We start from the raw sequence: 26764 nt of genomic DNA, 5'->3' as shown, positions 1-26764 counted from the left end.
GCACATGCCAGAAGGGATGAGGAAGATGAACAGATACTGATACAGGGCCACACGACACAACGTCTACCACAACAGGGTCACCACCCAGGGATGACGACTAGGACACAGAAGACACTCGGATAGATGATTCACCAAAAAGCCCCCTACAACCATCACCCCATATGAGAGGGGCCTTCCACTCAGTGATGTCCAAAGAACGCCAGTAATTTGGCCTTACACCGGCAGAAGAAAAGAAAGAGTGTTTTCTTTTCGACCACATGGGAGAAAGGTGCAAGGCAGTGGTCTCCATCTTCGTCCTAGACCACGTCTGGGAGGAAGGACTGCACACTACGAGGCACCCTTTCACCGAACCTGCAGTGAAAGTAGATTAGAAAAGAAATGTAAAGCTCCATAGTCTACTCCTAAATGGCTTACCACCCAGCCAACACCAAAGTCTGTGGTGTCTGCAGCGGCAAGCAGAAAAGTGCAAACCCAAACACATAAGTGCATAGTACCACCTGAAAGCGAAGGAAGAACAATGGACGCATTTGGTAAAAAAGACCTCACAATCAGAGCCACTACAGTGAAGGCTGCCAATTCCCTTGCCATTATAGCACGGCATACAATGACCCCCATTCTCCAAAATCTACCTGTAGAACTCTGCAAAGCAGCCTTAGCTATCCTAAAGGATACCATTAACATCGCTGAAACAGGCTTCAAACAAATTGGAAACTAGGTAGTCTTAAGAAGACAAGGCTGGCTTTGATGCACGCACTTCAGACAAGAGGTGCAACACAAATCATAGACATGTCGTTTGAAGGCGACAATTTTTTCGGCCCTAATATAGATGAGGCCTTAAAAGCCAGAGAAACAGGCGGTGATACCTCACTGTCGCTTACATCACTGCAGGGGAGAAAAATTGTTTGTCCCTTTAGAGGAGTATCAGGACGAGATGGATCCTCCTCAGCAAGAGGTTCCAGAGCTTATTCAAAAAGCTCCTATTATTCTGAGGGCTATAGAAGAAATGACCAATCTTGGCAACAAACCAGGCAATGTCACCAGCCTCAGCGACAAAGAGTTTCTGCCAACTCCTAGAAGGGAAGGTAAAATAAGTCCCAAGCATGACTCTACTAGAGTTAAAAAACAACCAAAACACATTTCCCCCCCATAAAAAACTTGCTGCCGGGAGGCCACCAGGGGGCGCAGGCAAAATGGCCGCCTGATCCGTGAGCTCCCTTGATGGCCCCGGGAGAATCGCGGAGACTGAAGAAATAACGGAACGCCCGCAGCACTAAAGCGGAAAAACCGCTGTATGATGCTGCTGTGATCCTGGAGACACCTTCCTGAAGCTTAAGGCTTCCCCTGTCGCTGTGTTCTTCATCGGAGTGCTTTCGCGCCCTCCCCTCCCCCATCGGGTCCCGAGGCATACGCGGGAGGAGGCCCTCTCGCCGCACTGCCCTCGGCGTGTGGGAAGCGACCTACGCGGCTTAGCGCTCATTCCGGCCAGCCGTCCCTCTTCCGACGCGAGTGCCCAGCGGGGGGAGTCTCAGCCACCCCCTCCAAGACATCGGGCTGCGGGACCCCCCGGGAGCCTCCTCTCCCTCCTTCCGGCGAAAAGTGGGGGGGGGGCTGTTTGGCCTGCCGGGGGGCTCGCCTGGTGACAAGTGGAGCCCCCGCTCCGGCCCCCTCTGCACCTGCACTACCAGAGCGGCTGGAGATTCCAGGCCGTCGCGGGAGCGCACCTGGCCCCTCCTCACAGTGAAGCACCGCAGACCCAGGGACACGCTGTGCGCCGGCGGAGCGCCGCGGAGCATCCCGTCTCCTGGAACTTGCAACCACCACTGTCACCGGCACCCTTCGAGGCCTGGGCCGACGTGGGAGCGTGCCTGGGGGCCCCCTCCGACCCACCAGCAGGAGCCAACAAGGCAAGGGGTGAGTGTCTAAGCCCAGCGGTGCCCCAACACCCCCGAGACAACTCCAGTGTTTGAGAGGACCCTGGTGGGCCCACGGCTGGCCATCAACGCGGGCGAGACGCATTCCCCCCATAGGGCAGCTGATCATCTCGGGGTTGGCCGGGGGACTGCGGCTGGGATACTACAGAGACTGGGGGAGCCCCAGAGCTCCAATTCTGGGGGAGAGTTCAGTGGACCGTGGGAAGGCCCCTGCATAGCCCAACTGCCAGTACTGGAACACCACCTGGGAACCTGCTCCTAGGGCACCTAGGAGTAAACCATAGCAGGGGTGGCAGAACCCGCTCTAAGGGACAGATTGATACTCCAATAAGTCCAAACAAGTTCAGGTCCCCGCAGGCCGGATCAGACTTCAAGTCTGGCGGGAGTGAGAATGGAGGTGAATTCTTGATCAGGAGTAAGACCACTGAGGCCTCCGAACGATCACGGGGACGTTAAAGGGGGAAGCAACCCATGAGCTGGAAGGAAACCTTGGTGAAATATCAATTCTCAGCGGAGAGCCCAACGATGGAGGCTGGACCCCCCTCCGCCCAAGCCTCTAACATGAACGTTATGCAAAACAACATCCAAACAATCCTCGAGGAAATTAGAGGAATGAGAACTGACATGGGGGCTAAACTGGCAGACCTCACTTCTAAAGTCTCTACCCTTGAGGACAGAATAGAGGGGGTTGAGAACAATCAGGTATCCACCGCCTTCCTGGAAACACAAATGGACGTAAGATTTAAGGAACTACAGCAACGAGAGGAGGAACTCCGTCGCAAGGTGGACGACATGGAAAATCGGGAACGGGGGAGTAATCTCAGGATTTTCGGTCTAGCAGAGCCCGAGGGGGAGACCCCGCCGGGCCTAGAGGCAAAGGTTCAAGATATCATTAGGATCGTCCTGGGTTCTGATTCGGGAGAGTCCGTCCTAATTGACAGAGTCCACCGAGCTGGAGGAGGCGGAAGGGGTCCATGCTCTGTCCTTGCCAAATTTCACTACTACAGGGACAAAGCGCGGATACTCGAGAGGGCAAGGACCTTGAGAGACATACAATATGACAATTCCAGGGTGGCGATTTACCAAGACCTGTCTGCCCTCACGTTGCAGATGAGGAAAAAATGCTCAGCAATCACCAGGTGGCTACAGGAGAAGGGGGTCCGATATCGCTGGGGCCACCCGTTCTACCTGGAATTTGAATGGCAAGGGGGGCGACACCGCCTCATCACCGAGGAGGATATCCAGAGAGCCGCAGATGAACTGGTGGGAGACCCTCCTGGCCCCTCTGGGGACAGGAATGAGACTGGCGGAGACTCTGCCCGGGCTCCCTGGGGTCCCCCCTTGAAGCAGGGGAAACATAAGGTGAAGGGCACACGGAAGTTCCAGAAAACGAGGCACCCGCTGGCCGATCACGGGGATCCCGTTTGATCCCAACAGGAGGGTCACAGGGTTGTCTGCATAAATGCATTGGCTAACACGGTCGATGGGGGTCTCCTCAGTTCCGAGGGAACCACACACTATCTGTTGAAGTCGCCAGGGTTGGCAGAATGTGTGCTTCATTGACATACCTTGCTGTTTGGGCCCAGTTTGGGGGGGGGAATCCGGGGTGAGAAGAGATGTGGGGGATCCTTGAGTACGCAGGGTCTTCTCGATGGTCCTCCGGTGCCGGCAAATGCCGAGTGTTGTCTTTTGGTTAATGCCACTGTTGGCAAAGTTTATGTTTAACTGATGTATTTGAACATTGGGCACCTCTATGCGGGAGTCGACAGCTCACCGTCCTTTCTTGGGGGTGGCGGGTCGGGGGCCTCTGATGTTGGTGTCCGCTCCCCGGCACCCGCTCTGAGTCAAAGCGAGACACAGGTGACACCCCATGAGCAGCACGGGGGGGGGGATAGCTGAGTGGGTCCCCACATAATCCCGACCAAGTTCGCGAAGGATATTCTGAATACAAAAGTTGAAGGGCATGTTCCGTATCATCTAATCTCCCGGGGTCTGGGTAGCAGCCCTGGTGGTTCGTTAACCAACCCTGATGCTTGTCGGGCAAGGGAGACGAACGCCTTACACAATGGGTAAGGGAGATGGGGTAGAAGGGAAGGGGTGGGGGACGGATATAGGATACGGGGACACCACACCATGGCAAGGGGACTCAATCCAATTGATGAAGCGGGGGGAACTCGCTGAAACTCCACAGGGCAAAGACAGCGACGATCATGGCTGAGGGAAGGATTGGTACGCTCAACGTCAAGGGACTAAACTCACAAAACAAGAGGTCTCTTACAAGTAACATGTTTCGTAAACAGAATCTGCTGGTCCTCTTCCTGCAGGAAACACACTATAGAAGGGGGGCTGAATCGGAGATAAAGGGGAAGGATATTGGTAGGAACTTCTGGGCCTCACACAAGTCTTCTAAGAAGGAGGGGGTGGGTATTCTCTTGGGTAAATCATTCCATCTCACCGATGTAGAGACAAACAGAGGCTTTGGGGGTAGATTTCTGGGGATCAAGGGCCTGTCCCAGGGCATGAGGGTTACGTTAGCCACCTTGTACACACCAAACACTGGCCAAATCAAATTTCTCCACAAAATCCTTAGTCCTGGATAATTGGGCGGAGGGAGCCATGATCCTGGGTGGGGACTTCAACCTTATTTCAGACCCACACCTTGATTGGTGGTCGGTCAGAGGGGTCGGGCCAAAAGCCCCCACCAGGGACAATCTAGCATTGAGGTACCTCTTCCAGGAATATTACTCGGTTGATGTTTGGCGGAAATGTAATCCTGCCCCGGGGGGTTACACATTCTTCTCCCCTCCCCATCAAACATACACCAGAATTGACTTAATATTGATCTCAGAAGAAGGAGGGGGGAGGTTGGAAACTCTATGGTCGAATCGGTGACCTGGTCGGATCATGAACTCCTTGTCATGGAGTGGCGACTACAGGACACCTCAAACATATAGATGGCGCTGTAACGATACCCTCATGAGGGATCAGGTCTTTAAAGAGTTCCTAAGGAAAGAGATGGAAAACTACTTCACGACAAATGACACCAGGGAAATTCCAATGGCCACCGTCTGGGAGGCGGCGAAGGCCACATTCAGGGGCCTCCTAATTGCTGAGGGTTCGGCCAAAAAACGAGAGAGAGCACTAATAGAGTCCAAACTCTGTGATGACCTGTGGGCCCTGAGGGCCCAGCTCACGAAAGGTAACACAGAACGCGAAAACCTCCTGAGTGAAACGAGGGACAAGAGGCAAGCCCTGCATACGATCCTAATTGTGGAGGTGGTCAAAAAAATGAGATACACGAAACAGAGATACTACGAAAAGGGAGATAGGGTCAGTACCCTCTTGGCACACAGGTTGAGGGGAAACAGAGCTGGTAGGAGAATAGAGAAGATCAGAGACGATACTGGTAATACCCAAACAAAAACAGGGCCTATAGCCGAAGCCTTCGCGAACTTCTATAAGGCACTCTACACCAAACAGGAAGGCAAATCTTTGGATAGTATAAAAAGCTACCTAAAGGACCACCCCCTCCCAAGACTCACGGATCTAGAGAGGGAAACACTGGAAATAGAGATAACCGGGGAAGAGGTGGAAGAGGCCATTAAGAAACTGAAGGTTGGCAAAACCCCGGGGGGGGGGGGTGATGGCTACACAGCTGATTTCTACAAACAGTACCAATCAGTGTTGATACAGCCGCTCACCAAACTCTTTAACCACATTAAATCTTTAGACAGTATCCCGCCGACATTCCTGCAGGCCATAATCACGGTGATCCCTAAGCCTGGTAAGGACCCAGCGGTGTGCGGCTTGTATAGGCCCATCTCGCTACTAAATACGGACGCAAAGATGTTTGCTAGAATCCTGGCAACCCGCTTAGAAAAATATCTTCCTCGATTGATCCACCCAGATCAAGTCGGTTTTGTGATGCATAGACTGGGCCGATAGCATGCGCAAAACCCTACACATATTAAGTTCAAAGGAAGTTAGGGTGAAGGGCGCACTTCTTCTGTCCCTAGACGCAGAAAAGGCGTTCGATAGGGTAAACTGGACCTTCATGGAAAATGCCCCATCATCTCTGGGAATGGGACCCAAATGGCTAGGATGGATGAGAGCCCTTTACTCGCACCCCTCAGCAAAAATCACAGTGAACGGATGTGAATCCGAAGCCATCCCATTGGAAAGGGGCGCAAGACAGGGGTGTCCACTCTCCCCCCTTATATACGTCCTAGTAATGGAGCCTTGGGCCATAGCTATCAGGGGAAACAACAAAATCCAGGGCGTTAATATGGGTAAAGCCAACTGTAAAATAACCCTCTTCGCGGACGATGTCCTGCTCTACCTCTCCAACCCATCCCAATCAGCTCCCGAGGTACTAGATAGCTTAGAACAATATGGGACCCTCGCAGGTTACAAGATAAACCTAGATAAATCAGTGACGTTTCCAGTGGGCCAACTTAACGACGAAGAGAAACAATATATTGAGGGCCTCCCGTTCTGTAGGCAACCTGAGGGATTCTGCCACCTGGGCATCCAAATACCTTCGGACCTGACCGACCTTTTTAATGCAAACTACCCTCCCCTCTGGTTGGCGGTCAAGCGAGATCTGGAACGCTGGACGAAATCTGGCCTCTCGTGGATGGCGCGCCTTAACTCCATCAAGATAGTCATCCTCCCCAAATTTTTATACTTCTTCCAAATGCTGCCGACTCAGATACCGAAGCCGTTCCTCCTAGAGATCAAGCGTACTCTCCTCCGCTACCTTTGGGCGGGAAAATCCCACAGAATTGCATACGACACTCTGATAAGGCCCAAAGACGAGGGCGGAGTTAACTTCCCTGACCTGGACACGCACTATAGGGCCTCCCAGTTGTCAGTCCTTGTAGATCACTTGACAACGGGCCCTAAGAAACAGTGGGTAGAGCTGGACAATCTGTTCTTTTCCCCGTTCACGCTAGACGAATGGCTCTGGGTCCCGAAAGTTAGGATTCCAAAAAGGGTATTGAGACACCCAGTCCTAGGGGTGATATGGACTATATGGAAGGAAGGGGGCTATCTTAGGTGGCTCACAACGTGGCCTTCGCCCCTGAGTTGCATCTGGGCTCCCCCACTCTGGGAGGGTATCAATGAGCCACTGGCCTTCCAGCAGTGGTACGAGGCAGGTCTTTGTAGAGCCGGTCAGCTCTGGACGGATGGGGTGTTCATACCCTTGAGGGATCTGAAGGATGCCCTCGGCCTTCCCAATCTCTCCCCCTTTCGATACCTACAACTAAAGGGTGCCCTTACCGAAGGTAGATGGGGAGACACTCTCAGGAGGGAGCTAACAGACTTCGAGAAATGTATTATTACACACAAGGGGACGAAGGGGGTTATATCACGGCTCTACGGCTTTTTGCTGTTCTCCACCACGCGAGACCCCCCATCCTCCCAGACACAGTGGGAGAAGGATCTAGGCACTCCCATAACGGAGAAAAGATGGACCAAGATATGTAGACAGGCCAGCCGCTCCACAGCCGCCCCCCAATACCGTCACCAGGCTCTAAAGCTGATCCATAGATGGCACTACCCCCCGCAAAGAATAGCCGGAATGACAGCGGGTTATGATCCTCATTGTTGGAAATGCCACACAGAAATGGGGGACTATGTACACATGTGGTGGAAATGTCACGCTGCACAGACCTATTGGAGAGAAGTCCTCTCTTGGATAAAAGAGGTAGATGGAATGGATAGGACCCTATCCCCCTGGCTAATACTGTTCGGCATTGAAGTTGAGGGGGGTCCAAAGGTGAAACACGACCACATGCTACACGTCATGCTAGTGGCGGCCAGGTGTTGTTGGGCCCAAAAATGGAAGTCACCTCGAGCTCCGGGGGAGGGGGAATGGATTTCTAAAGTACGGGCGATTTATGATATGGAATTCTTGACCCACTTGATAGACGAATCCAAGTCCAATATCGAAGGCCTGTGGCTTCCATTCTTCAACAGACATGGGAGAACGGCCTGATAGACTATAACAATCCCTGGACAGTCTTTTAGATCTGGACACTGTCTTCTCGACACCTCCGCTATGCCCAATAGGGCTCTGTTAAAATGTGGGACATTCCTCCTTCAGCCTGGCCCTGGTGGCTTGAGCTACCCCCCCTAATGGGGGGGCCACCTTGTACTTGAGAGTTTAATCTTCGTGAAATGACGTGCTGAACCCTTCTGATATCGCTATTTAATGTATCATGGTGTGGGAGAGGGTGGGGGGTGGCAACGATGGGAGGGGGGATGAAAAGTTGTGAACATTAATCTTTTGTTTATTTCAAATGATGCAGCACTGTTTTATTCATGACACGATTATAAAAACTTAATAAAACCAAATAAAAAAAAAAAAAACAACTCGCTGCCACACCTGCCGGTGCTCCGCCAAGAAGTGCAACAAATGCTCTCAAAAAAGCCATACAAAGGGTAACACAACATCCACAGTGCAAAGGATTTTACTCCAGATATTTTGTGATTAAGAAGCCTGATGGCAAATGGAATCCATACTTGATTTGCGATGGCTAAACAAATTCATCAAAAAGCAAAGATTCAGGATGGTAACATTACAGGAGGTAATAAGGGCAGTACAACCTCAAGAATACCTGGCTTTGCTAGACCTACAGGATACCTATTTTCATACCCAATACATCGGAAACACAGGAAATACCAAAGGTTTCTGGTGGGGAACATTATAAGTTCCAGGTCCTGCACGTCCGTCTAAAGTCTGCAACCCAGATGTTCACCAAGTGCCTCGCAGCCATAGCTGCATACCTTCATCAACAAGGCTGCTACATCTACCCATATTTGGACGATTGACTGGTCCGAGCACCAACCAACATCAAGGAGGAGGAGTCCATCTCCAAGACAAAAGATTCTCCTTCAACGATCGGGATTTACAATCACTCACAAATAATCTTGTACACAACCCTTCAAATGTTTAGTGTTTTAGGGAGCACAGTTCTCCACAGCAGAGGCGTTGGTGAGGCCACCTGTCCAAAGAGTCAAGGTGCTCAAAGCGTCAGTCGCAACCTTCACACCGGGGACATTGATCTCAGTCCGCAAATGTATTGGACTGCTGGGCACCATGTCGTCCTGCATCCCTCTAATTCCTCACTGCAGGTTACACATGAGGCCCCTCCAAGAATTTCTCGCCTGCAGATGGTCCCAGATCGAGGACTCTTGGGAAGACAGAGTCCAACTCCCTCTCTCACAAGCAAGCTTCAGTGGTGGTCTAACAAGCACAACATAGCACTAGAGAGCCCATTTGAAGAATCAATACGCCAGTAGACGCTAATCACGGATGCCTCCATGTCGGAATGGCAGCAACACATTGGCTCCCTTCATGACAAGGGTCTCTGGACACCCAAAGAAGCATCCCTTCACATAAATAGTTTGGAGCTAAGAGCTGTATAGTGGGCGGTAAAATCATTTCTATCGATCATAAACAACTCCATGGTGAGGGTCCTTATGGGCAATACCAACACAATGGGCATCATTACGAGGAGGGCGGTAAGGGGTTAACGGCGCCGGTAAAGGAGCCCGAGCCGTTAACCCCTTACCACCCTATTATGAGGTCCGCTTGCAGGACCTGCTCAGGACGCCTGGTTTTACCAGACGTGCTTAGCGGGTCACGGGGACGGCCCAGCATGCTAACAACGGGCCAGTCATTAACGGGCCCGTTGTTAACATGCTCCTCATTCCCATTGAGCCCTATGGGGGCTCAAATGGGAATGGGGATGGTCCGGGTCCGGGTTCCCTGAATGGGGAAATACCGGGCCCTCCAAGGCCGGAATGGCCCGGTATTTCCCCATTCAGGGAACCCGGACCCGAGTTTGGAGGTAGCCATGCCCTTATTAAGTGCATGGCTACCTCCAAACTCATAATGAGGCCCAATGTATTATATCAGAACGCAGGTAGGAACAAGAACAAAAACAGCCCAGGGAGCTCAACAAATCTGGCATTCGGCCATTCCCAACAGCATATCTCTCCAAGCGCATCACCTACCAGGAATACACAGCCAAATAGCAGAGATCCTAAGCAGAGACAATGCTCAGTGCCACGAGTGGGAACCCCACGAAAGCCAAATCAGCAGTGTGGTTCACTCAATGGAGCCACCCGTCCATTGATTTGTTTGCCACCAGGAACAACAGAAAATGTCTCCAGTTTGCATGCAGAACTCCACAGGAGGGGTTGCTGGGAGATGCATTCCCCTTCCCGTGGACCAACATCTTTGCCTACGTGTCCCCCCCAATACCAGTAATCCACAAAACAGTACAAACAGTACTGGCGTAACCATGTTGGGTAATCCTAATAGCACCCAACTGGCCACGATAAACATAATATTCCGACCCTCTTCAGCTGTCCAAGGAGAAGCCAATTCACTTGGGGACCCATGCCAATCTACTGTCTCAAAACAACAGCAGGATTCTACATCACAAACACCAATCGCTTAAGCGAACAGCATGTCTCCTGATTTCAGGGAATCTGGGCACTTGAACATCACGCAAGAATGCCAAAACATACATACAGTGGCAAGAGCACCCGCCAACAATAGCTCATACGTTCTAAAATAGAAACATTTTCTTAACTGGTGTGCGCAACAACACAATCTGAAACCCCTCTCTGCAAAACCGGAAAAAATCCTCCCGTATCAGCTGTCCTTGGCTAAAAGTGGACTTTCCATCCCACCCATCAAAGTGTACCTCACAATAATTTCTATATTCACTAGAAGGAAGGGGCAGCACTCTGCTTTTGAGCGACCAACTAGTCAAGCATTTTCTGTGAGGATTATTTTGTTCTTTCCCTCCAGCTAGGAAAAAAACGCCTGAGTGGAGTTTGAACACAGTCCTCATGAAGTCGCTATACAAACGTTTGACTACCGTGCTGTGATGGGGAAACAGTAGCGGCCAGCATTGCGGGGAAAAACAGCAGTGAAGAGGACAAGCCAATTGTCCACAAGATACCAAAATACTAAGTATAAGAGTCAACAGTGGAAAAACTACATATCCCAGAATGCCCCACCAGCCAACTACTAGGCAAAATAGAAGGGACACGAGTGAACAAACAAAGACCAGATCTACATATCGCAGAATGCTCCAGCCGATGCATGTTCAACATAAAAGCCTGAAAAGGGGTAAAGAAATTAGATGGGGAAGACGGAAAACCACGTTTCCATATAACGAGGAGTTAAAAACAGGCAGGAGTTAAAAACAACGCAGGCTATGCGAGGGTTAAGCAGGGAGGAGGAGAATTAGCCTCAGGGATGAGAAACACATGGCTGGGAACGCCCGATGTTAATTGCTAGGGAGGAGGGCCACGGGAGTTAAAAACAGGTGAAAACAACTCAACTTGTCTCTCCCCTTGCAGGAGTGGAAGGAGGCTGACGGAGCGAACTCGGCCTGGTATGAGGCCAGTTCCCCATATCGGTGGGCATATTAGAAGGAAACGAAAAACACACCGAAGTGCCCCCTACCTGGTTTGCAGGCCGAATGCTCAGCGGATGAAGGCTCCTGAGTAAAAAGAGATTTCAGTGTGAAAACAAACACCGGACGTTTTGTTTGTTTAAGTGATTCCAAGCCCGAAGCCAGCAAGGAACAACTGCATCCTGGAGAGCCATCAGCAAGCCGGGGAAAGGTTATGAACCAAGCACTGGAGTAGAAGGCGTGCGGAGAAAACGCTCTAATCCAGTACAAAGTATGTTTGGCTTCAAGGAGGTTTTCCATCCATATTATTAAGGTGCAAATTGCATTTCTTTTTAAGGAAAGGCTTTATGGACTGCATTTAAGTTGAAACCCGGCTTGCTCTAGTTTGCCCTTGAAGAACTTTATTGAAGAATGTTTAAAATGATGGAGAAAGTCCTATGTTACTGATTCTGCCTTATGAAATATAAGTGACATATTTAACTGAGCGTAGTGATAACTGCTGACATTAAATAAATATTTGTTACCACTCCTTTCTGTCTCTGGCACACTACATAACACGTGCACATAAAGTTTGTCTCATGGAAGGTTGCATTCTTGGTGGCCATTACACTCTCCAGAAGAGTATAGGAGTTACAAGCACTAGTAATAGACCAACCATACCTATGGTTTGGAAGTACCAACCCCACATTATCCCGAAGAGCCCTACTGAGTTTCACAAAAAGTCAACCATCGCGGTCCCTACCTTTTTTCAAAACGCCACAACACTGCCAGGGACTGCATTACACTCTTTAGATGTAAAGAGGACGCTTAAATATTATTTGGACCGGACTAAGTCCTTCAGTGCCTCCACTCAACTGTTTGTGGCATATGGCCCAGCAAGTAAATGAAAAGCAATACAAAAACAGGGCATGTCCAGGTGGGTGGATCTCCGCCTTGATTTATTTTTGCCATGCAAAAGCCAGTAGGCCTCTACAGGCAACAGTACAGGCACACTCCACAAGAACCACTGCTGCTTCTGCTGCACCACAGGCTGGCATTTCCCTAAAGGACATATGCCAAGCAGCCAAGTGGGCAGTGCTGCACACCTTCACAAGGCATTACTGCCTGCAGAGTCAGCATTCAGCAGACACGTGGATGGGAAAGGCAGTCCAACAGCTTCTGGTCCAATAAGGTGGGCCCTGCAATTCCAGGACTTAATTTAATATGCTTTTGAGCTTCTCTGTTATTACCTACTTTCCACTCCTAACAAAAGCAAATACTGCTGTCTACTCTTTCAATGTATTGCCTTTCTCCTGCAGATTCCTCATCTGATGGATATTCCATCCAGCTCAGCTGCTTCAGAATTTATTTATACAGGAGTGGTAGTGGACCTCGACCCGGCCGTCGACCTTTGATCCGTCTTGTTCAGCTTCTGGTCGTCGGCTCCAGATGTGACGTCAGGCGTTGTATAAATACCTTGTCACTACGCCCCACACCTCAGATCCTATTTTCCGCATGCTAACATGCTGCTTGGGAACACAGGCGAGTCTTTGACTCTCACAACGTTTTCGTGAGAAAACTTTTTGTTTTTCCGATTCCTCAACGTGAGATGTCGGTCGCTCGGATATCGGGCTTCAAAAGGTGTTCCGACTGTAGCACCAAGATGTCCATTACTTACCCACACAAGTTGTGTCTCTGGTGCCTCGGCACGGGTCACGGGACTGACGGGTGTCAATTGTGTGCCAAAATGCAGCCCAAATCCCTTCGCGTTAGAGCCGCTAAACTTGCTTTTGGTCGGCTGCCCTCTAAGTCACCGGCACGGTCGACAGTTTTCGGAGGCCGAAACATAGGGGCACACCCCCGAAAAAAGAACATATGTGGAAGAAGAAACGGTCCAACTCGAGACATTCTTTCTCGTCCCGAAAGAAGAAGAGGCGTCATCGCCACCGTTGGGATTCGTCGACGGAAAAAGGTAAACTGTCAGCGGGGCCTACCACCCACCAAGAGTGGGAGGATTTTAAGTCCTCTATGCTTGAAATGTTTAAAAAGCATGCTGCAGTCGCTGCGGCTAACCCCCATGGTCCAGGCTTCAGAGCCATTTTCGACACCTCTAGTGACCCGGTACTGACAACGTCGGCACCGTTAAATCTTTCAACACTGAAAGAGGTCGAATGGAAGCCAGATCAACCCTATGCATCCAAGGATGTCGACGCTACGGCGTCTCGACGCCGATATCCACCATATCGGCAACGTAAGACAAACCGTCAACGGTTGTCGAGAAAACCTTTACACCGCAACCCTGGTCTGAATTGTTCGATACCATGGCAAGTATCTTCGGTGATAATGACGCTGATGATCAGGGGGATGTCGACCAAAATCAGCTTTTACCGCTAGCTCAAGGCCTCCATGACGCCAGCGGTCTGGACACCTCTTCAGACCTCGAATTTCAGCAATCCCAGCCCTATGTTCCTAATATGTCTAAATTCAGGGCTTTAGTAGAAAGGGTTATTGATTCTCTAGGATTGCATTCTTTAGTGGCGCCAATACGAGGTTATGACCTTAACAATATTTTAGATGAAGGTCTTACCACAGAGCGCAATATCCTGTTAAACCCTGCCATTGCAGATCCTTTAACAATTCTGTGGCAGCATCCATGTTCTATTCCTCCTGTCAGCTCCACCATTTCTGGGAACTATAGGCCGGCTAGAGGCGACCCTTCATTCGTCTCATCTGCCCCTTCCCCGCAGTGGCTGCCACTGTCTCATCTAGACCTGCATCTTCCACTTCCACTCTGCCTCCCTACAGGGAAGCAAAAAATAAGTTGATGCCTTAGCAAATAACGCTTTCACTTCGGGCAATATGGCCTTTAAGGCTACAGATGTGGCAAGCAGTTTCGCCAAGTTCTCCTTTTGGTCTACTGGCAGCAGTTGAGAATGCTGCGCAGTACGCCCCTGAAGGAGAGATGCGCAAGGGCTTCCTACAGCTAGTGGAGGATGGGAAAGAGGTGGCCAGGCAGTCGTTGCGAACTGGCCTGGACATAGCCGACTGTTGGCCGATCTACAGCGTCAGCAGTAATGCTAAGAAGGCAGGCCTATCGAAAAACATTTGATTTGTTACTGCAATATTCCCTCCTTTCCTCAGTTATGACTTAATACCACCAAGACGAAGAGGAGGAAAAGGAAGATACAGAGTGATAGTAAGTTATCTCCCAAAAATACTGAAAAGCAAAAGATTGATACAAATTACTCCTTTTCCAAGTATAGACTAGTAAAGTCTACTGAGAAGTAGTGGCCCCAATGGATACAAAAGGTTGATGATGGCACTCCACTGGGGAGGACCTAGCTACAGGACATAAACACCCAGAAGGGACTCAATGAAATCGGAATCCGGTGTGAAGCCTGTGAGCCCGAGAGATTCAAACATGGGAATGAAGAAGTGAGCAGAAGAAGCTGGTCCTCGGCCGTGAGGACACCTTGGAACAGTTGGCGGAGCCCTCAGTAGTCAGACGAGACCTGGCCTATGCAGAAGCTTCGCGGAGGTGGACCGTCGGGTCCTTCAACGACGCTTATACCAACAGGGTAAGAAACCCGCATAGCCAGCGCGGTGCAGTGGGAAGCGGAGAGAGACGCGGAGAGCGTTTCGATAAGAGTGAGCAAGACCAACACCCCAGGAAGAACCAATGATGTGCCCTTGCCAGAAAGAAGACAACGGAAGCAACGGGAGACCCAGTAGAGGTTTGCGAAAGAGTGAAGAGTACCTTGGGAGCAATCTCCCTCGTCAAAATAACTACACGAGTGATAACCACGATAAATATTGCTACAAGGGTAATCTCCCTCACCAAAAGATTTGTGGAAACGGTGGCAAAAGCCAAGGACATTACGGGAGTGATCTCCCTTTTTACAATGGACAAGAAGAAGAGAAGGAAAGCCCAGGAATATATAACACTGAGAAAGAAGAATTGACGTTTGCTCATCAACTGTTGCAAGAGACTATTAGAAATCGGCCCTTAAGGCTGAACCAGTTGGACCAGGAGAAGGGATTCATTTTCCTGGCTTCATTTCTGTTTGCTGAATACCTTTGGTTAGTGATAGAGTCAGAGTAGGATAGTTTTGGACAGATGACTGATTCTTTAGTTGGACAACCACCGTGACGATGAGCACCCAAGTTAGAATTCAGTTAGGTAGGGCACACCTTCTAGGTATAGGGAAAGATAGGTCCTTTTCTTATTGTTTGAATACATTCTTGACTTTTAACTGCCACCCCTTTGTCCAATCCTTATGATATACCACAGGAGATCCTAGAGCCCATACAAATGTGGCATTTCATAAAATGATGGCAAAGGTGATAGATGCATTAGGTTGGGGTCCCCCACCTGGTGACATAACGGAATGTTACTTGACTGACATTCTGGACAAGGGCACATCCATTGAACCTGTCCTTCCATTACACAATGCCATTGCAAATCCACTCATTGAGCTATGGAAGACTCCCTGTCTGGGGCCAGCAGTCCACAAGGATTTCGACAAAAAGTACAAACCAGCATGGAGTTTCTAACCAGACATCCGGCACATGATAGTCTGGCAGAGCAGGCTGTGACTGGGCAATAAGGCAAGGCCTACTGTAAGGAACTCATGGTGGCAACAGTAAAGACAGACACAACTGATCACAGTTCAAAGGTGTTTATGAAACTGTAAATGCAGGGTGGAAATATACCTTACCTAAATCTAAGATCGGACCAAGCTTCGACCATCAAATGAAAATGAAGGCAGCCATTGTGGCGTCTTGTCAAAGTAAAAAGCCTATACTAAAATTAAATACTGCCAAATCCTTACAACTAATAACTGAAAGAGTGTGGGATAGGGTTTTCAATAAAGAAAGAAGTGTTCACTAATAATAAGTCAGAATGTGATTGCCAGGGGTCTCCCTTCCCCATGTTTTGAGCACGGGACAAGGTGGATCGCCTGAGCACAGCACACACTAAAGCTTTCCCAGCACAAGCCGACAGTTACGTACCAGTTATCGGGTTCTTCGATGGTTAAGTCTCTTTTCAATAAAATATCTCTTGCCTTCGAGGGCCTGATGAGGTCAACAAACCAACACAAAGTTCCTTTCCAAATGGACTTTTGGGTGATTACCTTTGAAGGCATGCGTCCCCAACCAGCACGATCCTCCCCGCAATGAGAGACAATAAAGGACTCTCCCAAATCGGGAATAAAGCCAGGACAGAGTGCGGGTGAGCTTAAATGGGAGTTTATCGATTAGAATAGGGCATGCAAAGAACTCTGCAAAACTCCGAGAGCGCTCTGTCTGACAATAGCAAAGACAGGCGTATATATTTACAAAAAACGTCATAAGAACCTACACACTATAGGGGGCACAAGTTCAATGGGATTGGGTGGCGACGACTAACTATAGGTGCTGCTGCGATGTGGTTGGCTTTGGCTGGAAGACGTCACTGGTCAGCCTCGCGGGTTGGGCTGAGCCTGGCCGGTTGGGTGGGTTCATCCGGGTGGTGTTGTTGTGCCATCGTGGCCAGTGTCAGAGATGAATGTCCTTTCCTGACTTATTTGCCCTGGGCCATGCACACCGCAGTCATTCAGTTATTGCAATATTATCTTCTTTAGTAAATCTTCCAATAGGTTATTCTACAGGTTAATGCAACACAGGAGGAATGTACCTTGTGAGGGGTCTGGAGGTAATACATCAGGACATGGTTACCAGTGTCCTGTTGACCGGGGCTATAGGTCGAGGGGCTAAGCTTCAGGGCCTGGGACGGGCGGTACAGGTCTTTCTGCCTTGTTAGAAGTTGTTATGGATGTTCCGCTGTGTGTTGTCAAAGTGTTGGGTGTCCTGATTGCACAGGGCCATAAGTCTAGGATGATCCGGTGGGCTATGGGGTTTACGAGGGGGCGCCTTTAGAAGTGTGTGTTCAGGCAGAGGTTTACTGCTGTGCTGTAAATAGTGCAGGTGGCGGGCCGTGGCCTTGGGTGCTGCAGAGGGGGCTACAAATCTTTGAAGCGGCTCCAGTCTGGTTGGGGGAGGCGGGGTAGCGCAGCGCGGGCCTCTGCTCTCATGTCTTGGCAGCCTTCGCAGGGTGGGAGGGGGAATGGCCTTGCATGCATTTCACAAAGGTATCTCCCTCGTGTGTTGCCGATTTTAGGTAAAAACATCACAAACATTTGAACACTCTATAATACTTATTTAAATCATTTTGAAACATGCATTTAAACTTTGCTGGATGTGTTTCGATTATACCCAGTCTGAGCACCTCATTCATACACTATGTTTTAACAACTACACTATTTAGATATATACATATACATTTGCAGTAAGTGAGGTAGTATTAGGGTGTGTGGAGTACATAGAAAGTAACTCACCACTGTACGTGGCGGAGGTAGCATGTGAGGGGCTTAGACATACACGTGTGACGAGTGCATTCTCGCACACTCTTCACGTGTCCTTGGTATGGTTACATTCGTTTTCTTGTGTACTCTAGCAGCATCAGTTCAGTTGTGGTGCGGGACCGCGGAGCGTGGGGCTTTCAGTGATACTTATGGAGAATAATCCCCTGGAAATGCTTTTAACATTTGCACACCCCTGCAGGGGTGTGGGTCCTTCACGACTGGTGTCATGTACGATAATTACACAATTTCACAGATTTCTTTAGTAAGAGTGGTTGTATGGAGAGGATACATGTGTTAAAAGTGGTTTCTTACATTCATATTTGGGTACCTGTCTGCTTTCAGCAGATGACCATTCTACAGATCTTCCCATCGCCCAGGCCTTGCTGACCGGGTCATTGTGGGAGCAGCGATACACTGCGGAGGGTGAACTGTTACACTGTTAATGTATTACGCTAGATCATGCCTGTCTTGTTCGTGGGAACGGGCTTGCAGCGGATCTACCATGGTGCTGCGGAGACAGGGAGGACTGAAACTTTCCGGAGGTGGGGGCCGCGCTACAGCGCGCTGAGCTCACACCATCTTTTAGCAAACACGAAATAGTTTCTGAGGCCTAGCTAAATTTAATACGTGCGGGCAATGTCTTCAGCAGGTGAGCCATCCACCACCTGGGCCCTGGTGGTAGGAGGGAACGCCCGATGAGCCATGGCCCTCACCCGAGGTGGAGATGTAGGCAAGGGGGGGGTCTTTTGGACCACTCCTCCCCTACACCTTCCACCCCTGCATCTCCCTCTGCTGGGCTCGGACCCCTAGGCTTCCCTGGATCGGGCTCAGGCCTTTCCTTTGGGATCCCCCTCTACCGGCTTTGATCCAAATGCCAAGGGGGACAATCCACTTACCCGGGTCCTGCAATACTCCTTGCATTCACAAATTATGATGTCTTTTTAAACAGTTCTTCAGGCTTTGCCCCTTTTTGTTTGCCTCCCTCGGTCGGGTTCACTACTGTCAACACACTGTTCATAAGGACTTCAAACTTTGCCCCTTTTTGTTTGCATCCTTCTGCCGGGTTCACTGTGGACATCCCTCGATCATGTTCATTTTTGTCAACACACTGTATTTCGGGACTTTAGACTTCATCCCCTTTTATCAGCATCCCTCGTTTGGGTTCACTCTTGCCCATCTTGACAATCATACCTTTCTCATTCAACTTTTACGATATAGGATTCACTTCCCTTAACTTCACAATCATCTGTCGGCCAAATACTTTCGACTGAACTGAGAGACCCCTGTATGACTTCTTTGACCCCTCTTCTCGCCTTCCCCTCTTCTCCAGTATTGGATCTTTCATGGATTCACATGCTTAGAATATTCCCCGTCGTCAGACTGGGAACCCTCGGTACACATATATAGTCGTTTCCTATAGGAAAAAACTTCCGACACTTGTGTGTCCTATCCACATCTACGTCCTCCCCGGGGCCGTCCACGCATGCCCCATAGGACGTAATGGTATAAAAGCCCCGCCCCCGCGGGTCCCGTCAGATTTCAACCGTCTCCAAAGATAGTGGGATCTCCTCGCGTAGTCTCTACTTTCTAGGCTATCGTTACTCGCTGGGTTGACCGAACGAGCCCCTGAGGTTTTTTTGGTCTTACCAGAATGTCGGGCAAACCTCTTTTTCGCCCGTGCGCCACGTGCGGATTGAAGAAGGTTTACGAGGGGGACGGCCATCTAGATTGTATTTATTGCCTCCACCCTCACCATTCCGCAGACCAGTGTGAAATATGTAAGGGTTTTTCCCAGAAAACCCTGAAAGATCGGAGTCCGCGGCTGGTATCGTGGTTAAATGACGGGGCGGGAGCATACCCTCAGTTGGAGGTGGGCTCCGTGCGCAGCGTGGCCTCGACTAAAACATCGGGAGCCCCGCGCCGTTCAACCTCGTCGGAACCACCGGCGAAGAAGACTCGACCGGCGGAAAGGGATGTTCCACGAAGCCACTCTTCCAAGGACTCTTAAAAAGAATCTTCAAAAAAGACACCATCATCATCGTCGAAAAAACAAGGAAAGGAAAGGCCAAAATCCTCCTCGGGCGATCCTCATAGATCTGCCACGAGTAGAGAATCGGATAAACGCAGGGAGAGCAACGTTAAGGCGGGACCGCCTAAGCCACCTGCAGGCCCACCGTCGACAACGACGAACCAGTCAGTGTCCTCACTGCCTCTGACGCAGTTGGTTTCCCCCGTCATCAACCCGATGACGACGGCGACGATGTCCTCGTCGACCGAAGTTCTGGCCTGGAGACCAGAAGTTTTTGATCTGGGGTTGCCGGACACGTTACTGCAGGAACAAGCAGTGTCGATTTCCTCGAAGGAAGACGACGGTTTCAGGATTGCAGGCCCGGAAGACCTTGGGCTACGAGCCAAGTCGCCATCAGGAGCAACCTGCTCTCAGGTGTTTACCAAAATTCCAAACTCTCAATCGGCCCTGTCCATGGAGGTCCTGTCCTCCTTACACTCGCTGCTAAAATCGTTGGATGAAAGGCTTCCACCTGTGGCGTCGACCCCCCCGTCGACGAACCCGGCCCGTCACACCGTCCAACCAAAACGATCGGAGTTCCGGTGACTCCAGTAGTCCAGGAGGAGGGTGAGCTTTCGGACTCTTTATCTGACCGTGGGTCAGCATCGGATATCTCCCTGTCTCCATCTAGGGATCCATCCTGGGTTTCGGATGTGGAACTGGAAACACCAAAGAGCCCCACTCATCCATCGCCACCAGACGATATTGGCGCTTTTCATTCAATGATGGAAAAAGCATGAAAGGAGTTTGGCCTGGCCCAGCAGGAGGAGAAAAAGGACTGCTTTCTATTCGATCATATGGGTAAGAATAGACGCTCAATATTCTCAATACCCATTTTAGATCATGTCTGGAAAGAGGGTGTTCAAACCATGCGTCACCCGTTTTCAACCGGCCGTCAAAGGCCGCATTGAAAAGAAATTTAAAGTGCCAGACTGTACCCCGAAGTGTCTTTCGTCCCAACCTACACCTGATGCAGCGGCGACGAGGAAAGCCAAGGCCCAACACAAGTGCTCTACCCCTCCGGATAATGAGGCAAGGCGCCAAGACGTGTTTGGTAAGAAGGTTCTTTCCGTGGGTGCTGCAACTGTGAAAGCAGCCAACTCTCTGGCTATTGTGGCCAGGTACGACAGGGAGATGTGGCACAGACTGGCCCCTATACTGGACCACCTTCCGGAGGAACATAGAAGAACGGCGATGTCTCTGGTACGAGAGGGCGAAGAGGTGTCGAATCATGCTATTAACATAGCGGTGGACCTGGCAGATTCGGGTTTTAAGCAGATAAACAACGGAGTTGTTCTAAGACGCCAGGCTTGGCTTAAGTGCACCAACTTCAGACCCGAGGTGCAGTATAAAGTATTGGACATGCCCTTCGAAGGTGACCTTCTTTTCGGAGAAAAGGTGGACGAGGCCTTGAAGGGCATGAAGGAGGACTCGGATACGGCACGGTCGTTGGGTGCTCTTCAGGGTGGTAAACACTTTCGATCCTTTCGTCCCTTTAGAGGGGCGTCTGGCAACTCAAGATTTTCTACACCCAGGGATAGATCCTTTGGCAGATCGGCGTACCCTTCCCAAGGATATAGACGCGCCTCTCAAAACTCAAGCCGGCGCAGAAACTTCCAGTCATCCAAGAGACGACCGACCTATTCGTCGTCGACGAGCAAACAGAAAGACCAGCAATGACGGAAAGCGCACCGTTCTGGGAGGAAGAGTGTCAAGCTGCGTCAAAGAATGGGAAAACATCACAACAGATCAGTGGGTGTTGGACACAGTGAGGTACGGACATTCTCTACTATTCAAATGCAAACCTCCAAAGTGTCCACCTATACCCCTACCCCAACCACATCTGGACAATTTGCTGCAGGAAGTAGCACTTATGTTACAGAAAGGTGCCATAGAGTTAGTCCCTGCATCGCAGAAAGGCCAAGGGGTATACTCGCGGTGTTTTGTGGTAAAAAAGCCGAACGGAAAATGGCGTCCCATTCTCGACCTACGCGACCTCAACAAGACCTTACAGAGCCAGAAATTCAAAATGCTCACGCTGCAGGAAGTGATCAGGTCCGTTCAAGTGGGAGATTTTTTGGCATCTCTAGATCTACAGGACGCGTACTTCCACATCCCTATATGTCAAAAACACAGGAAGTTTCTGAGGTTCATGGTAGGTCAGACACACTACCAATTCGCAGTGCTCCCGTTTGGTCTCAAATCCTCCCCAAGAACGTTCACAAAATGTTTGGCGCCCGTGGCAGCCTGGCTGAGAAAGAAAGGGCATCATGTATACCCGTACCTCGACGACTGGCTTGTGAGAGGATCCTCCTCGGTGTCGACCAACGACAGTGTACAGGCTACCTTACAGCTTCTGCAATGACTGGGGTTCGCAGTGAACTTCGAAAAGTCCTCTCTAAGGCCATCAAAGAACTTAAAGTTCTTGGGAGCTCAATTCGAAACCCAGTCGGGAATAGTGAAGCCTTCCCTAGACAGAATGTCAAAGATCAATCGGCTGACGAGTCAACTACGTCTACATGGCACACTCTCAGTGAGAAAGTATGTGGCGATCCTAGGTTCCATGGCTTCCTGCATCCATCTAGTAGCCAACTGTCGATTGTTCATGAGGCCACTTCAGGAATTCCTAGCGGACAGATGGAAGCAGACCACGGGTCGGTGGTCAGACAGGGTAACCGTCGACGACGACGAAATCATCCGAGCCCTCCAATGGTGGAAAAGCGTTCACAACCTGGACAGAGGGGTTCCTCTACAAGAACCAGAATTTCAGAATACCATCATCACGGACGCATCCCTGACGGGCTGGGGAGCACACATGGACAACCACCAAACTCAGGGCAGATGGTCTCCCACCGAATCACGCCTACATATCAATGTGCTGGAACTGAGGGCAGTGAGATGGGCCTTGAAATCATTCCTCCCACATATCAAGGGGTCGAGAGTGAGAGTGCTGACAGACAACACGACAGCCATGTTCTCCTTGATAAAACAAGGCGGCACGAGATCCAGGACCCTTTCTGTGGAGGCTCAAAAGGTATGGCATTGGGCTTTGAAACACAACATATCTATAGTGGCTCACCATCTCCCAGGAGTGAAGAACGTACAAGCGGATTCCCTGAACAGGAGCATGGCTCAGATACACGAGTGGGAGATGGACACCATTCAGCTGCAAAAAATCTTCAAAAGGTGGGGTCACCCCTCAGTCGATCTCTTCGCAACGAAAGAAAACAAGAAATGCGAGCAGTTCGCGAGCAGATGGCTTCAGAAAAGATCCCTAGGGGAAGCGTTCTCATTTCCGTGGACAGAAAAGTTCCTGTACGCCTTCCCTCCGTTTCCCCTTATGCGGAGGACAATACAGTGGATTCGCAGATACAAATGCCGGATCATTCTAGTGGCACCGTATTGGCCGAGACAACCGTGGTTTTCCGACCTACTACACCTGTCGTTGGAACAACCGATAACTTTCCAGAAAGTTCCGAATCTCCTATCCAGGGACAAGGGAACGGTGTGGCATCACAATCCGGACAGCCTCAACCTGACGGCATGGCTCCTGACTTTGCAGAATTTGGCAATTTGAAAGTCTCGTCGGATTGCCGGAGAATTCTACAGGCGGCTAGGGCTCCTTCCACTAACAAGTCATACATATGCAAGTGGCGAAGGTTCTGTATGTGGTGGCAAACACAGAACGAAATACGGCCTTGGGAAGTAACTCCTGAACAAATTTTACCGTATCTTCTTCACCTAGCAGAGAGTGGGCTATCTTCGTCATCCATCAAGGTGCACCTGGCGGCCATCTCAAGGTTCACGAGAAGGAGACAGTCTGCACCGTTATTCAGCGACAGACTGGTGAAACATTTCATGAGGGGTCTCTTTAGAACTTTTCCCCCTACGAAGCAGTTCCCACCATCGTGGAGTCTAAATGTGGTGTTGGCGGCTTTAATGAAGCCTCCTTTCGAACCAATGTCCTCTTCATCCATGCAGTTCCTATCGTGGAAGCTGGCTTTCTTAATTGCCATTACGTCAGCTAGAAGAGTGTCGGAATTACAGGCATTAGTCATAGACCCTCCATATATGAGATTCTTTAAAGACAAAGTGATACTATCAACTAATCCTACTTTCATCCCGAAAGTACCGAAGGTCTATCACAAGCACTCGACCATTGCTCTCCCTACTTTCTTTGCGACCCCGTCGTCGACGGCGGAAAAGGCTCTTCATACGCTCGATGTGAAAAGAGCGTTAAAGTTTTATCTGCAAAGAACGCAAGAACTCAGAACTACCAGACAGCTGTTCATCGCATATGGTCCGTCGACGAGAGGAAGGGCAATTTCCAAGCAAGGACTGGCTCGATGGGTCTCGTCGGCAATTGCTTTTAGTCACTCCAAGGCCGGGAGACCCCTACAAGGGCACCCTCGAGCCCATTCCACGAGATCGACAGCCTCCTCCGCAGCGCTATGGGCAGGAATTCCTCTGACAGACATCTGCCAGGCGGCGGCATGGTCAGTCCCACACACGTTCACACGCCATTACTGCCTGGAAAGGCAGCATGCGGATGAAGTACAGATGGGGAGGGCAGTGCTGCGCCATCTTTTTCAATGAGGTAAGCCAAATATGGTGAAACTGTTGTCTTTTACCTTGCCGATGTTTGGTTTTTTCCTTGATGTGTCGCCTTTATATATATATATATATATATATATAGATATAGATATATGTATATATATATATGTATGTATTATGAATATGTTTATATCAGAAAATATGTTACTGCTTACGTGCATATATATATTTGGACTGGGAGTGGTTTGTTTTTGTAATGTATGTTGCATTGCATTCTCACCTCCTTCTTCTAGGATACTGCTATACAATCTATTCTAAGCATGTGAATCCATGAAAGATCCAATGCTGGAGAAGGGAGTAGTTTCTTACCTGTAACTCCATTTCTCCAGCGTTGGTATCTTTCATGGATTCACATGCGCCCACCAGCCTCCCCGAAATGCAATGTGCAAGATATGTGCATAAACAGGTTTCCCCCTTTCTACTTTGGAGGGGTCGAAATCTGACGGGACCCGCGGGGCGGGGCTTTTATACCATTAAGTCCTATGGGGCATGCGTGGACGGCCCCGGGGAGGACGTAGATGTGGATAGGACACACAAGTGTCGGAAGTTTTTTCCTATAGGAAACGACTATATATGTGTACCGAGGGTTCCCAGTCTGACGACGGGGAATATTCTAAGCATGTGAATCCATGAAAGATACCAACGCTGGAGAAATGGAGTTACAGGTAAGAAACTACTCCCTTCTCGCCTTTCCCAAGGCCTTCTTGTTCTGGTAGTTTCAATACTTGGGTAATCTTCCAAAGCTTCCTGCGTGAGCCCCCAGATGGTGCCGGACTCCTCTGTTTCTGGTTTTCCCCCCTCTCACATCAATTGCTCTTTATGCTTTCATAGTTCAATTAGCCGTTTGCTACTTTTTGTTCAGCACAGTTCGGTTTCTTATCGACTTTCCTCTCGATTCACCAACTGTGATGAACTGCTTGGCTTTTTTTCTCTTTGGAGTCAAGGTTGGTACCATGGAGACAAGCATCTATCCCTAGCTTGGTTTTCAGCAGAGGAAGGTCTTGTGTACCGTGTACCGTTGACACCTGCTGCAACACACGCTGGCTATTGTTCGCAGTCTTACAATTCCTTCCACTGAGGTTTCACAGGCCTTGGTCAGAAAGGGCAAGGTAGCTTCTCTCTTGTCTCCCTCTCTGTATGCACCATCTTTCTCTGCCTCTTAAACTGCCGTGCTGAGTTAGCTCTCAGGTCGTGCGGTCTGCCTTGCTCGTCCTGTGCTCTCGTGCTCCACCTTTTATCCCTGTGGTGAAAGGAAAGGGCTGTCAGATGTGTGTGATTCTGGTAAATTGCCTGACTCTGCCTGGCCCTTGGGTTGGGACACGTCAGGTGAACAGCTCTGGAAATAGTCTGTTGTTTTCCATGGTGCAGAAAAGGGTTTGTGTTGGAAGGGGGTGGGGGGGGAGTGTTAAGTGTATCCTATGGGACATGGAGAGGAAGAGGTGTTGTATGGGATTATAACCCTTGTACTACAGGGGTTTGTGGTGATCTTGGAAGGGTGGTTTTTGTAGGGTCTGTGAAACGGGTAAGAGGGTTGGTGGGAACTGTAGTTGTTGGTCACAATTGACTGTGAGTTCGGAAAATGGCAGTCAGAGGGGCCGGATTGGTAGGGTTTATGAAGCAAACATGGATAGCCGGTATTGTGAAATGAACAGAGGGGATTGAGAACTGTAGAGTTTTGTCAAGGTAGATTGGGTGTTCGGAAAGAATAATCATAGGGACGTGGAGAGGAATGGTTGGGAGTATTCGGGTAGGAAACTGGCAAACAGGTATTCTGGGGAATGTGGTTTCTAATTGCAACAGGGTGTCTAATGGATTTCACCAGATGGGGAGTGGGTGGTGGATTCTCAAAAAGAAGGTTCATTTGGTGGAAGGGAGGTCGAGCTGATACAGCCCATAAAAGCCTCAAGGACCTCTTCTTCCTTGTCCCTTTCTCCGGTATAGTACAGCGTCTCACCTAGGGCATTCCCCTGAGCATATCCCCGGGCTCCCCTACCCAGGTGATCCTTCCTCGCTCATTCACCCCCAGGGTTGTGATCTGAGAGCGCCAACCCTTACCTGGCCACCTGAATAAGGAATTCCTGAGGTCTACTTGATACTTGGGTGAATACCCTCAGGTTTCTCACACTACCCGTCTTTAACTCCTGACACGCATGTCCAGCGTTACAACTTTTAGCTAAAAAGGTTTTTGCCTCTGACAGTGTGGCAGTTAAGTCAGTTAACACTTCATGTCCACTATCAAAGTACATAGACACACCACACACACTTTGGGTTGTGATTGCAGATGCAGCCAAACACATCTCAGAAGGTGACATGAGGAATGGTGGA

The 26764-nt window shown here is 49.9% G+C and overlaps 1 protein-coding gene across 2 annotated transcripts in view; it reads left to right on the top strand.

Moving 5' to 3' along the window:
• UBE4B (ubiquitination factor E4B) overlaps positions 1–26764 on the top strand; it is a 2401822-nt gene that overhangs the window by 1665026 nt on the left and 710032 nt on the right. The gene's annotated exons all lie outside the window — the stretch shown is intronic.

This window comes from Ambystoma mexicanum, chromosome 8 (genome assembly GCF_040938575.1).
Source record: "Ambystoma mexicanum isolate Mex_15411 chromosome 8, UKY_AmexF1_1, whole genome shotgun sequence".
NCBI classification, from domain to species: Eukaryota; Metazoa; Chordata; class Amphibia; order Caudata; family Ambystomatidae; genus Ambystoma; species Ambystoma mexicanum.
This window is presented reverse-complemented; position numbering and strand designations above follow the sequence as displayed.